This window comes from Varanus komodoensis, unplaced genomic scaffold (assembly GCF_004798865.1).
Source record: "Varanus komodoensis strain SLA01 unplaced genomic scaffold, ASM479886v1 scaffold34_1, whole genome shotgun sequence".
Lineage (NCBI taxonomy): Eukaryota > Metazoa > Chordata > Lepidosauria > Squamata > Varanidae > Varanus > Varanus komodoensis.
The window spans coordinates 1,868,230-1,880,201 of NW_025335854.1; the positions used below are offsets into that span (position 1 = coordinate 1,868,230).

Consider the following 11,972-nt stretch of genomic DNA (forward strand, 5'->3'; position numbering starts at 1 on the left):
TACAACATTAGCATCGAGAACAATAATAAAAACAATCCCTAAGAAATAACAATAAATAGGAATAATAAATAGTTAATTTATTATGAAATGAATAAATTGTGGAATCTCTTTTTATATATCTCCTCCCCCTTCCCCTTCCCTTTTCTTATTCGTTTTTATATCTGTTTTATTATCTGCTTTTAGCTGTTTTAAACTTTTAAATATTTTTTCTGATTTTATAATAATTCACTGTACTTTTATCATCTCTTTTAGTGGACTGTTTCAGCTGTGGGGTGGCATACAAATAAAAAAATAAACACACTTTCCATGAAAGCAAAAATGACGAAAATGAGGCTGTTGTCCTTTGGGCACATCATAAGCAGACCAGAATAACTGGAGAAAGCAATTATTCTGGGGATAGTTGAAGCTAGAAGAAAAAGAGGAAGGATAAATATGAAATAGATACATTCCATAAGGAAGCCGCAGCCTTGAATTTAGAAGAGCTGAACAGGGCTGTGAAGAAAGGATATCCTGGAGGGCTTTCACTCATAGGGTTACCATAAGTTAACTTTTTTTAATAATAAATTTTATTAAAAATTTCTAAACTAACACTAAAAACATCAACCATCACTTACATCAGACATACTGGGTTAGCCCCCTACTCATTCTTTTTTTTTCTTTTTAACATTCCTTAGTCATATTCAAATCCATTCATAATAACCTGAAAACATATTTAAATCTAAGCCAAGTCCAAAAAACCCCCCATGTTTAAATCTATGCAAAGTCCCATATCTCTAGCCAATAATAAAGGAAAAAAATCTCCAAGTTTGATAGAAGTAAGTTAACTTGATGACATGTATCCACAAACAGCACAGGTGTTCCTACTGTCTCTTTGTGCACTGCAGGTGTCTTATATTCTTGTATTGATTTGTGTGTGTTTGTGTGTTATATCCTTCCACTTTGATGCTTTTGCACCACCCAGGACAACTAACCAAAATGAAAAATAACCATGAAAGAAAAGAAAACAACAACAAAACAGCAACCACAGTCCTAGAAATTAACCATACAGTATAATTGGGGTGTTGGGGGATGGGGGGGAATCAGATAGGCACAGCACTTCAAAACAATCGTACCAGTCCAGAAAACTAAACACTTGCCTGAATGGGAACTATTTTGCCATTCTTCAAAGCACTATAAACACTTCCTGGGATGAAGCTTGACACAATTTGAATGCCATCTCACAATTTATGTTACCTGAAGGAGCGCTTACATCCATAAATGCCCAGTCGCCCCCTGAGATCGGCGGGAGAGGCCCTTCTCCGGGAGCCCTCCGTGAAAGAAATTAGGAGGGTGGCTACTCGGAGGAGGGCTTTCTCAGCGGTGGCGCCTAAGTTATGGAATGTGCTCCCCAGAGAGGTCCGCCTGGCGCTGTCGTTATTTGTTTTTTGGCGCCAGACGAAGACCTTTTTATTTAAGCAGCATTTTAAATGTTAATACTATTGAATTTTATCTGGCCAGGGCAGCTTATTTTATATTGTGTGTGTATGTATACATACATACATACATACATATACATACATACATATATATATATATATATAATTATTATTATTCTAATGTGTATGTTTTAATTTATGTGGTTTTAATTTATTGTTGTAAGCCACCCGAGGCTTCGGCGAATGGGGCAGCATAAAAATGTTTTAATAAATAAATGTAAAATGCAGGTGTTAATTAAGTGCACCTAGCACTTGCAAAACCTTTGCCTGGAAGAAGTCTTAATTTAGTTAGCTGCAAAGGAAGCTTTGATATATTCATCAATGTCCTAACCTAGAGTTGGGGAGAGTGGGGTTGTAAAGAGCACTGAAAAGATCTCTCCAGACTAGGTTAAATGGCAACACAGGTGCACATGTAGTTCAGAGCCAGTTACGTGTACTGCAATGAATGTTGGGAGGAAAAGGGTTAATAAATATGCTAATAGGAAGGGTGCTAATGGAAAAGGGAAGAAAGACCTTGTGGCCATGGTGCATAGAACAAAAACATTGACCTAGAATGCAGCAGCTGTGAAAAGGTGAATTCCATATTAAGGGGGAACACAGTAAGGTATGCGTGGAAGTAGAATTTGTTTATATGAATTCTGCATTGTGCGGGAAAAAATGGATTGGGAGTACCCCCAATATACATGAACTTAGGTTCATCCAATGCCGTTTGGATCTGGGACAGACAAAAGGCAGTAGGTAGCACATGATTGAACCGCGGACATCTCTGTCACAGTGTGTGGTTACAGCCCCTGAATTTCACGACTTTAAAAAGGAATTGGATCAATTCACAATGATTGCAGTTGTCAATGGTTGCTGCTCAAGACGACTATTCTCTACCTCTGGATCAGCAATGGCATGCAGAACTAGCTTACCCTTTGACGTGATCCAAGAGGATTCTTGGGGTCTTAACTGAAGATGTTTGGATACTACTCCACTGAAAGGAGCATACACAGCAGTAAATTAAGAAAGAAGTTAAACTCAGAGGTTCAAATCATGGGGAGGGATCTTCACAGGTCATGACCATGGCAGGACATATGTTACAATTCTGTACAGAATTTGGTATTAAGCACAGATTTCAATTCCTGAGAACAGTAACTATTTTCTGCTTCAATATTAAGTTTTCCGTAATAGGTTTTACAGCACTGAAATCTGATGAGATATTGTTGAGAGCTTATGAACAATCCCTGCTGAAGTTTCAGAAATCAGAGGGGGATGTTGTGAAGAGTTCTTGAGGTTGGTTGGGGTTTTATAGATTTTTGAACCTTTCCTGGCAAACGAAACCAGAATGAATTTTAAGAAGTTGTTGCAGAGCAAAATGAAACAGATACGCTTCGGGCAACTTTCCTTTAGATTTATACAGGCTATGGGATTCAGCTCCTTGTGATGCATAACACAGAATGCCTGCATTCAAAATGTTATTGTATTTTATTTTAATATGGACAGCAGATGGCTCTGTCCTTTTTACTATTCTTGACATCTACGGGAACTGAGAGCACTTAACTTTTCCAGCAATGGTTCTATGAGATGCTCATTAATAAATGTATATGATCCCACCACCAAATTCGTGTAAAACTTGACAAGAAATTGGCAGGCATGCCATGAGCCTAGAACTGCTTGTGTATTTGTTGATAGCAACGGCAGTGTGTTGCCAAATAAGTGTTCAAGCTCTGGGCTCTGTATTTTCTCACTTGCAGTTACAACTCAACAGGTGCGTAATAGATGCCTTTTGAAACTGCAGAGTGCTTTGGTGATTCATAGCCTTCAACACTGTACATGCTGGACTTTACGCACCCTCTTGAATACAGCATATTGTGAAGGCTGCTCATGTGACAATAACTGTTTGGACCTGTTTTGGGAGACCATTTGCTCAGTATTTAGGCACTGTGTTGGGGATGGTGAACCTGGGGCCCATCAGGAGTTAATGGATTGCAATTCTCACTATCCCTGCTGTAAGCTGATGGGAATTTGAGTCTAACTTGTTGCTGTTGACCACCATGACTTCACAGCATCACTCCAAGATGGAGTTTCTTGCTCATTGGCAAAACTGTTGCAATGACCTTAAGTTCCGGAGAGAAGAGCCAGCTCATTTGCGCATCGGAAAGTGTTCCCGGTCCCCTGTTTGGGCCTATCCAGTCTGAAGCAGATCGGTGTCAGAGGAACTATTGGTGAGGTCCACTGGACCAGGAGCCCCACATTTTTCATTTGGAGCCCCAAATCTCCAGGAAGTCATCTGCCTCCTCAACCTTCTGTTCAGGGACATGGCTGAAATAAAGCCATGGGGGGCTCATCATCCGTATTTAACCCCCCCCCCTCAAAGCTGGCCGTTTGTCTACATCTGCCTTACCTCTTGCTGCAGCTTCCTTAAATCTTCTGCCTGATTTTTTTTTCCTGAAATCAAATGCCTTCTTTTCTCTTGTTTCTACATCACTTTTACAAAAAGTTATGCCTTTAGGAGACAAGGATGTTAACCGACCTTGGAACATAAGCAAGGTAGCATTTGCGAGTTGTGCCTCCCCCCCCCCCCCGTGTGTGTGTGTGTGTTTAATCCTGCAGTCCTCTGCTCCAAAGCTTTTCTGTAACTAGTGCTGCCTGCAATCAGTCCACAGTCAGCATAACCTCTGTGCTTCTCAGCCAGCCACTCACAACAAAAACTTTCATATCAGCCTTTGGATCTTGAGGCAAGTCTTTTTAACATACTTTCTGTTTGGGAGAAAACATTTACAGCTTTTCCTCTGCTATGATGAGCCATAAAATTGTCTTGATGGTTTCATAAGGTGTGGGCCTATGAAACGAAACTGGATAAATTATGATATGGGTTGTGTGAATGCATCCACTTTAGTTAAGGGTGGGAATTATTGAGAACATTTTCAAGTAGGTACTCCATGTGCTACCAAGAGGGACATCAGCAGGCTATAATCCTGCTCTCATGCAAACAATTGACTGTGTAACCCAATTGTGCGGTTCGGTTCTCCTATTCGGCTTCTGCCACAACTGCATTTCCTGGACAGAGGAGAACACAATGCCAGCTTAAACGGCATAACATTGTGAAATAAACTGAATTAAATACAGATTATGATCCTGGTAGCAGGTGGGGCTGCAATTGTAAAGTGCTGGGCGCTGGTGGGGCTTTGTAATTGTGGCAGCCACTTGATGGTGTGGACCGTTAAATAGCCCATGGCAGGCCCAGACATTCTGGGATCATCCAGAGGCCACCTCTGCAGTGCTTGCCGAGGGCGTTGTGAAAGATGGAGTGGGGCTGAACAATGATTCTTAGCAGTATAAAAAATTGCTTAGCTTAGCTCCCTTTGGGGATCTGTTTTTGGCTGAGTGTGTAAATGTGTTAGCTTACATGTTGAAATTGCCCTCAACCCCACCTTAAAGGTGCATGCTGGGAAATTCTGGCTCAGGGGCATGGATTCAGGCTTATGTGACCAAGGATGCCCCTCGCCTGTTGTGGCCTGGGGTTCACCTTCACACATTCAGAAGCCACAGACCTTTCCCCCTGCAAAGCATTGTTTACTGACCCAGAATGAATCTCTGAGCATGGACAAAGTGGTTTGTTGAATCCAATCAAGTGTTCATTACCAGGAACTCTCCTTATGAGCATGCCTGGGCCCCATCCCATTGGGAAGGGCCTTCTGAAAATGGGCACGCCTCCTCTCCATGCTGGCCCTCTAACTGGGCCACCTTCCTCTGCTGACCATGTGTCATAGGTCAAGAGCTACACCCACCTTGTCTGTGTCTGAGAAACTCCCCTACTCCAAGTCCCCTCCAGCCAGTTGTACATCTTGGCTATTTCCAGGGACTGCCTGCCAACCTGGGGAGTCTGGCTTTGAGATAAGCCCTCCTCTGCAACTTCTCCCATCTCAGTTTCTCTGCAAGTCCCACATTCCTTAACTATAACCCTTTACCCACTTCTCCTTCTGATTCTAATTCTTCTGAGGTCCAGCTGGCAGTCCTTGAGAACAAATGCCCAAAGCAGTCTTCTTTCTCAGTTCAGCATCTCCTCTCCCATAGATTTTATTTTTCTTTTGGTGATTAACTATGTTTTCAGTCTTCATCCATTCTGCCCTGGAGATGTGTAAAGTGTTGCTAGTTGTACTTTTGTTTTAAGCATGCCAAAGCTGTGAAGCATACAAATTAGCCAGGATAATTGAGAAAAGGGTTATTGTTCCTATTTGGCTCAGAGGCAGAAAGATGAAGGTGATCATAGCAACCACTCAAGTCAGTAGTCCTCAGCAATCTTCAGCCAAGATCTTGGCTATAGGAATCTTGAGGATGACACCTGTTAAGGTAGCAATTTATGCATCACCTAAGAAACAGGACACCAATTTGCATAACATTTGCATATGCACAATTGTAAGTAAAAGTGCAGATTTAGAAAAACAAAATCACCATACTTTAGACAGAAAGATATACAGTACATCACACTAAAGTTGGTAAGGATGATTAAATGATCTCTGTCCAGGTGATAAGTATGGATGGACAGCTTCAAGGCCTTTGCTCTCCCTTCTCATGGTTTTCTGATGTTTAACCAAACTTGGACTGGACATCTTTTCAGAAAGCAGACTTCAAACAGAGGGTGGTTCTTGGACAGGTCTCCAAAACAGAGGACTGTTCTCTATAGAGTAGGACGCCTGAACAACCAACTCCCTCTGCTACTTTGCCCAGGAGGCCCAGTATTTATGTGCTGCCTGCTATTTAATTTGTTTGTGCTCCAAGATGGCAATTCTGGTTCCCCATCTCAGTTTATGAGACTGAAACCCTGGGCATATTCACTCAGAAGCAAGTCCCATTGACTTTGGCTCTCTTCCTCCGTGAGCTGCATCCATCCCCCTGGACATGATAAGAAATTGGTGACTATTGAGTTTGTTAGCTTGTTTTCTTCCTCCCTTCCAATGCCTTTTCTATTTGTTTTATGTTAGATTGTAAACTTGAAGGCAAATGATGATGATTTGCTGTTCTGGGAAACTCTTCAATACTACATTGAAAAAATCCTGTGTATTTTATCAAGTACTGTACCTTTACACGACATGTTAATATCAGCATTCTTACTACTAATCACAACTGGAGAAATAATCTTAGCTTCTTGCTTTCACTCTGTGTAATAACTTGGTACAGAAAGCAGGGATGCGGGGGCGGGGATTCTGTTGGATCTGCTAATTATTAAGTGAACTAACCTGGACTAATAGGCTGATTGGAAAAGTTGCATTTCTCATTCAAAATCTGTGATGAAAAACAAGGGGGAGGTTGGTGATTGAAATCTGTGGGGCTTGGTTTCTCTTCCAAAATAGGTTCCCCATGTGAGACACCATGCACTGTGCCTATAAAACAAAGAATAAAAACCTCAGTGGAGAAGATACCTCATTGACAAAGGAATCGCCTGCGTCTCCCGAAAAATGGCAAGTATGTCTATACTGTAAGGCATGTTGCCTGTAAAAACGTATATGTTGGAAAGCTGTGCAGAAAATGTGTATGTTAGGGAAGGCTGCATTCAGAAATGAGCATCACCAGGGAAACAGTATGAAAACAAATGCTCATTTTCATACATACATTCAAAACAAATCAGAGAAAAATGAGGAAATGGACAGGTCCGTCTTGCAACTGAATATGTGTGAAACTGTCACACGCTGATTTTCTGTCCCTAACACAAGATGAAACTGGCATATCTTTCATCTTTTAAACGTGTGGACTTAAATGCCTTAGCAGGGATTGGAGTAGATGACCCAGGAGGTTCCTTCCAAGTCTGTATTCTGCAGCTCCAAACCTGTGGTTTCTATGAATCTGTGCTTTGCAGCCTACTGACTGTTCCCTTTCATATTTAACTGAAGCTTTGGAACTACTCAAACCAAGGCATTTATTGTGTGCTCAGGATTTCTCACTCATGGGAGGATGTGGAAGCTTTGCATGATGTCATCCTGCAAAGCCTCTGTTCAGCTTTCCAAGCCTTTCTGCAGCTTTATTTATTTACTTATTCATTCATTTTAAGAGGAAGATATGTGTAGCATCGTCCATGATCTAGACATGGTGGAATAACCTACAATCACCACCCTGTGTGCTTTTGCAACTCCACCATAGCGCAAACCTCCTTGCGATTGTGAAAAGGAGCATATGGCATAGAGAGGCAGAAAAAGGAAAACTCTGGGAGAAAAGGTGTGCGTGTGTGTTGGGGGGGGAGCATGTAAAGGAGACAATCTCAATTCTGTGAAGTGTCTGGAAATGAAATGGTGGATTAAAATCTCATATAGAGAGGCTCTTGGAGGCTCAGAATGAACATTCCTTCAGAAATCCACCTAAGATTATTATCCAACTCACAGCCTCTTGAGCACAGCCCCACTGAATTCAGCAAGATATGTTTCCGGTTAAATATGCATAGGATTGGGCTACACACTGAGATGGTTTCAAAGCTTATTTTTCTTTTTATTTTTTTAATCAAGTTTTATTATTTTCTCTCTAGATCCAAAACTAAAACAACAATTATTCAGGACATTGGACATACTGGGTCAACATATCACTCTCTTTCTTTCTTTCTTTCTTTCTTTCTTTCTTTCTTTCTTTCTTTCTTTTTTGCATTCAACAACCATATTCAATTCTATGCATAGTCCCATTTCTCTAACCAATGAAAGAAAATATTCCAAGTTTGATAGAAGTATGTATCTTCCTTTTCCTTCAGAACCTGCCCTGATCCAGGTAAACAAGTATTTGTAGATGTTCTAGTTTTTGTGTTACTGGGGAGTCCCAGTGGTGCAACATACTGATCCTGTAAGATTTTGCCCATGTTCTCCTAGTTTTGGCCTGCAAACGACCACAGTTTGAAGAAGAATAAAATGCATGACTTGTCACCAGGCAATACACATCCTATTTCAAAATGTGGAGAATGCACGTCTCCAGTGGGAACCAATTTCCATATATGACTTTTTTCCTGTTGCGCAGTCTGGGTGCTTCTTCAGAAAAGTGTGCTAAGATGGCAAAGTTGAAAATGTGGTATTTTTGTTTGGCTTGAGTGAATGTTCTTTTTTCCTTCTGGGATGCTTGGCTGCCCTCTTGTGGTCAACTGTGCAAACTAGTGCTCAGAAAATTTCAGAAAACATTCATATACTCACAGTGGCTGTACAGTTAATCTAGAGACAAAAGTGCTGGTGATGAATTGTTATCAGAATTTATATATACAGCACACCTATGACTTTAATGTTTATATACTTGCAGCTGTTAACACTGCAACATGTGTATATGGACATCGAAAGGCAGCTGGTGTGTTCACCTTGCCACGTACTTGCTGTGGAAAACACTGCACCAGATAACGACTCTAGCCATAGGCTGTTGCATAAAATGTTTTTTAAGGCATTTAGAAGCTTCTCTAGGGAGCAGGAACTGCTTTTACTTACAGTATTGAATTCTTAAAACAGGGTGGGAACTTGTGGAACAGGGTCATATGTTGGTCTGTGGGCCTTTTTTGCAGTCCATGCTTTTGCTACTACACCACTGAATAAAATATTATATTCAGTTAAATATTAAAGCAACAAACAAACAAATGATTGTGGTTTCTCTTTAAGATAAGACACAAAGAGAAGCCTTGTTTTAAGGCAACTCTGCATTCCCTGGAGGCTTCTAGTTTTTGTGGGTTGGGGAATTGATCCTCAGATCTTTGGATATTACCCTTACCTGTTCCAGCTCCCACTCCCCTACCCTTACCTGTACCCTTACTCTTACCTGTATCCTTACCTGTACCTGCTCCCTCTCCCGCTCCCACTCCTGTACCCTTGCTCTTACTGAAACCCTACCCATAACCCACCCCAAGCCTACCCTAGAGGAAAAGTTTCTTTGCATGGCTCAAACAAAATTTAAACACAAAGTGCCCTGACCACACTCTGCAACTATGGGAGAGGACAGGACAAAACAGAGAGAGGTAGATCTTGAGAGTAGCCCCTCAGTCTGGATTTTTAAGATCCCTGGCCTCTCCCCCTGCCCCATACTAGAAACATAGAGCAAGTCAGAAGGGACCTCCCAGGCCATCTAGTCTGACCCCTGGCTCCAGCCGGCTCCACTCACGACATGCCCACCATGTGCATGTTGAGAAGAAGGAACTGGCAGTGGTGGGATTCGAACCCACACCCCCAAAGAGATTGGAGCCTTAATCCAATGCCTTAGACCGCTTGGCCATGCTACCCTATATGAAGCTAGGGTCCCAGGATGCCCTACACCCATCTGGTGTAAATACCAGAGCCCCCATAACTCCTGGATATGCATTCAGAGTGATGCCAGTTGAGGGGATGGAGCGCTTCTCTTTCCCTCTCTCTCTCATGCAATTCTACTGATAGAGCAGGGAAGATATGCACTTCCTCTGAAAGGGTAGGGGATAAATTTCCTAAATGAAGCTCTGTATGTGGACCAGAGTTAAGGCTGTCTATTGTGGGCTGTCGCCAAGTCCTCGGCGCCAACTTTCTTCTCTGAACTTCCAGCCAAATCCTGATGGGAAGGATGAAGTGTCTGGGCCCAGCAAGGATGCCCAGCATTCTCCTGGTTCTGTTGCATGTGCCACATTAGTAGCTGGTAGGTTGGGCTGAACAGGGATAAGAGGCTCTCTTTTGGGAATCCTCACTTCCAGTTGCTGTGTGTGCCTGTGTTTTGTGACACCGGTTGAAGATGGGAAGAGTGTGTTTCTTGTTTTAGATTTTGAACCATGCCACACTGAATAAGACAAAAAAGGGGAAAAAAATCAGTCATCACAGCAAGCCCGTGGAAACTCTTCTGCTTTTGCAAAGGTTAGAACACCCACACACCCCCTCTGTCACTGCTTAACATGGTGGATTTTCTTTTTTTAAAATTATGGGCCATGTATTTGCACACCCACGCCCACACACATATACTGAAATTTTCCTAATGTGGTAAGAAGTCGCAGGATTAAAGGGAGCAAAGATATTGTTGGTCTCACTGATCACCATGCTAAACTTATTTCTGTTCTGTAGAGAATTTGACACCTTTGTGTGTTCCTGCAATGTGTCATCTGCACTGGGGAGGCAGGCAAAGACCAATTCACCAAGGAGTGTATTTAGAGCTCTCCCCACAGAACAGTCCAATGCTCAGTTCTCATTCAGTTCCACCATTCTTTTTTTTTTTGGAATGTCGCTGATTAGAATGCCCACGCAGCACAGGGGATTCCTATGTGGGGTGGGGGGGGTCCTAGGGCATCCAAACACTGTCTGGGAGGCCACAGGATTCTTCAGTGTCCCACCACTAAGGTCCTCTGTGCTCAGGTTCTGAGAGCAGATTCCCCTATCTCTTCACAGCTGGCATGGAAAGAACCCTGCCAGCTGCCACTCGGAGCACCCAACTGGGCCTTGGAGGGGGAAAGGGGAGGATACTGGGGTGAGTGGAGATGAGAAGTGACTGGGGCCACGGACCTATGCCAAATCCAGTTGGCATCTTAGATCAAGTTGCAAAATCGGGCTGGATTCTGGCTTTTTTGTGCTTGCTGGACTTCTTTTCCACGTTCAGCAGATAGAGTATGTGCCAGAGTCCAGGAAGCTGAGCAGAGGAGATCTGGTGAACGATTGCCTGCAAACCAGACTTGATGGGTTCCTACCTGCAAAAATGCATGTCGGAAGGAATGGGAAGGCGGTCTTTGGTGCTGCTTCCACCCTGCATAGGGTGACTACAAACCTCAAAGAATGAGGCTTATTTATTTATTATTTCAATGTCTATGCCATTACCTTAGCCTACACTTGGGTTATGTGCATTTTAATTTCACTGTGCCCTTAGAAGCCAATACAGAAGAAGAAGCCGACTTATTTTATATTGTTATCTTTTGTATTTTAATTTATGTTGTGAGCTGCCCCGAGGCTTCGGCGAATGGGGCGGCATAGAAATGTTTTAATAAATAAATAAATAAATAAATACGCATGTGCATGCAGATGCACACGCGCACACACATGCTACAATATGGGGATTCTATGGAGAATCGCTTCCACCAGTGGAACAAACATGTTGGATCCAACCCACATCATAATGGGTTGATGATGGGTTGATGATGAGGGTTTTAATATTTTTGTTGCATAATTGTTATGTTTGTATATTTTGTTTTTGTTGTGAGCCCCCCCCCCCGAGGCTTTGATGCGATAGGGGTGGCATAAAAATGTTTTAAATAAATAAATAAATAAATAAAGTCTTGTGCATTCCTGAAAAGATCTTTGTGATCCCATCAGAACAATTGTCTGACATCAATTGTGCCAATGTAGAATATTGCACCATAAAGTATAGGGCATGGTACAAACATCGCTATAAGAGCCTGCTGTAAACAACACATTCAAACACTAGCCCAAGGGGCATGGCTGCTGGTGAAGACTGGAAGACCTCCTGAATGCCAATCTAGTACAGATTTACATTTAAACAGAGATTTGCACTTTAATCTAGGTACCCAATTACAGAATGACAACTGCTTATCCTGATTATGCAAAT

The 11,972-nt window shown here is 42.2% G+C and overlaps 1 non-coding gene across 1 annotated transcript; it reads right to left on the bottom strand.

The window, feature by feature from the left end:
- Positions 1-9,602: 9,602 nt before the first annotated feature.
- Positions 9,603-9,684, bottom strand: TRNAL-AAG. The gene has a single exon. It is a non-coding gene; the product is annotated as a tRNA-Leu (tRNA).
- Positions 9,685-11,972: the final 2,288 nt, after the last annotated feature.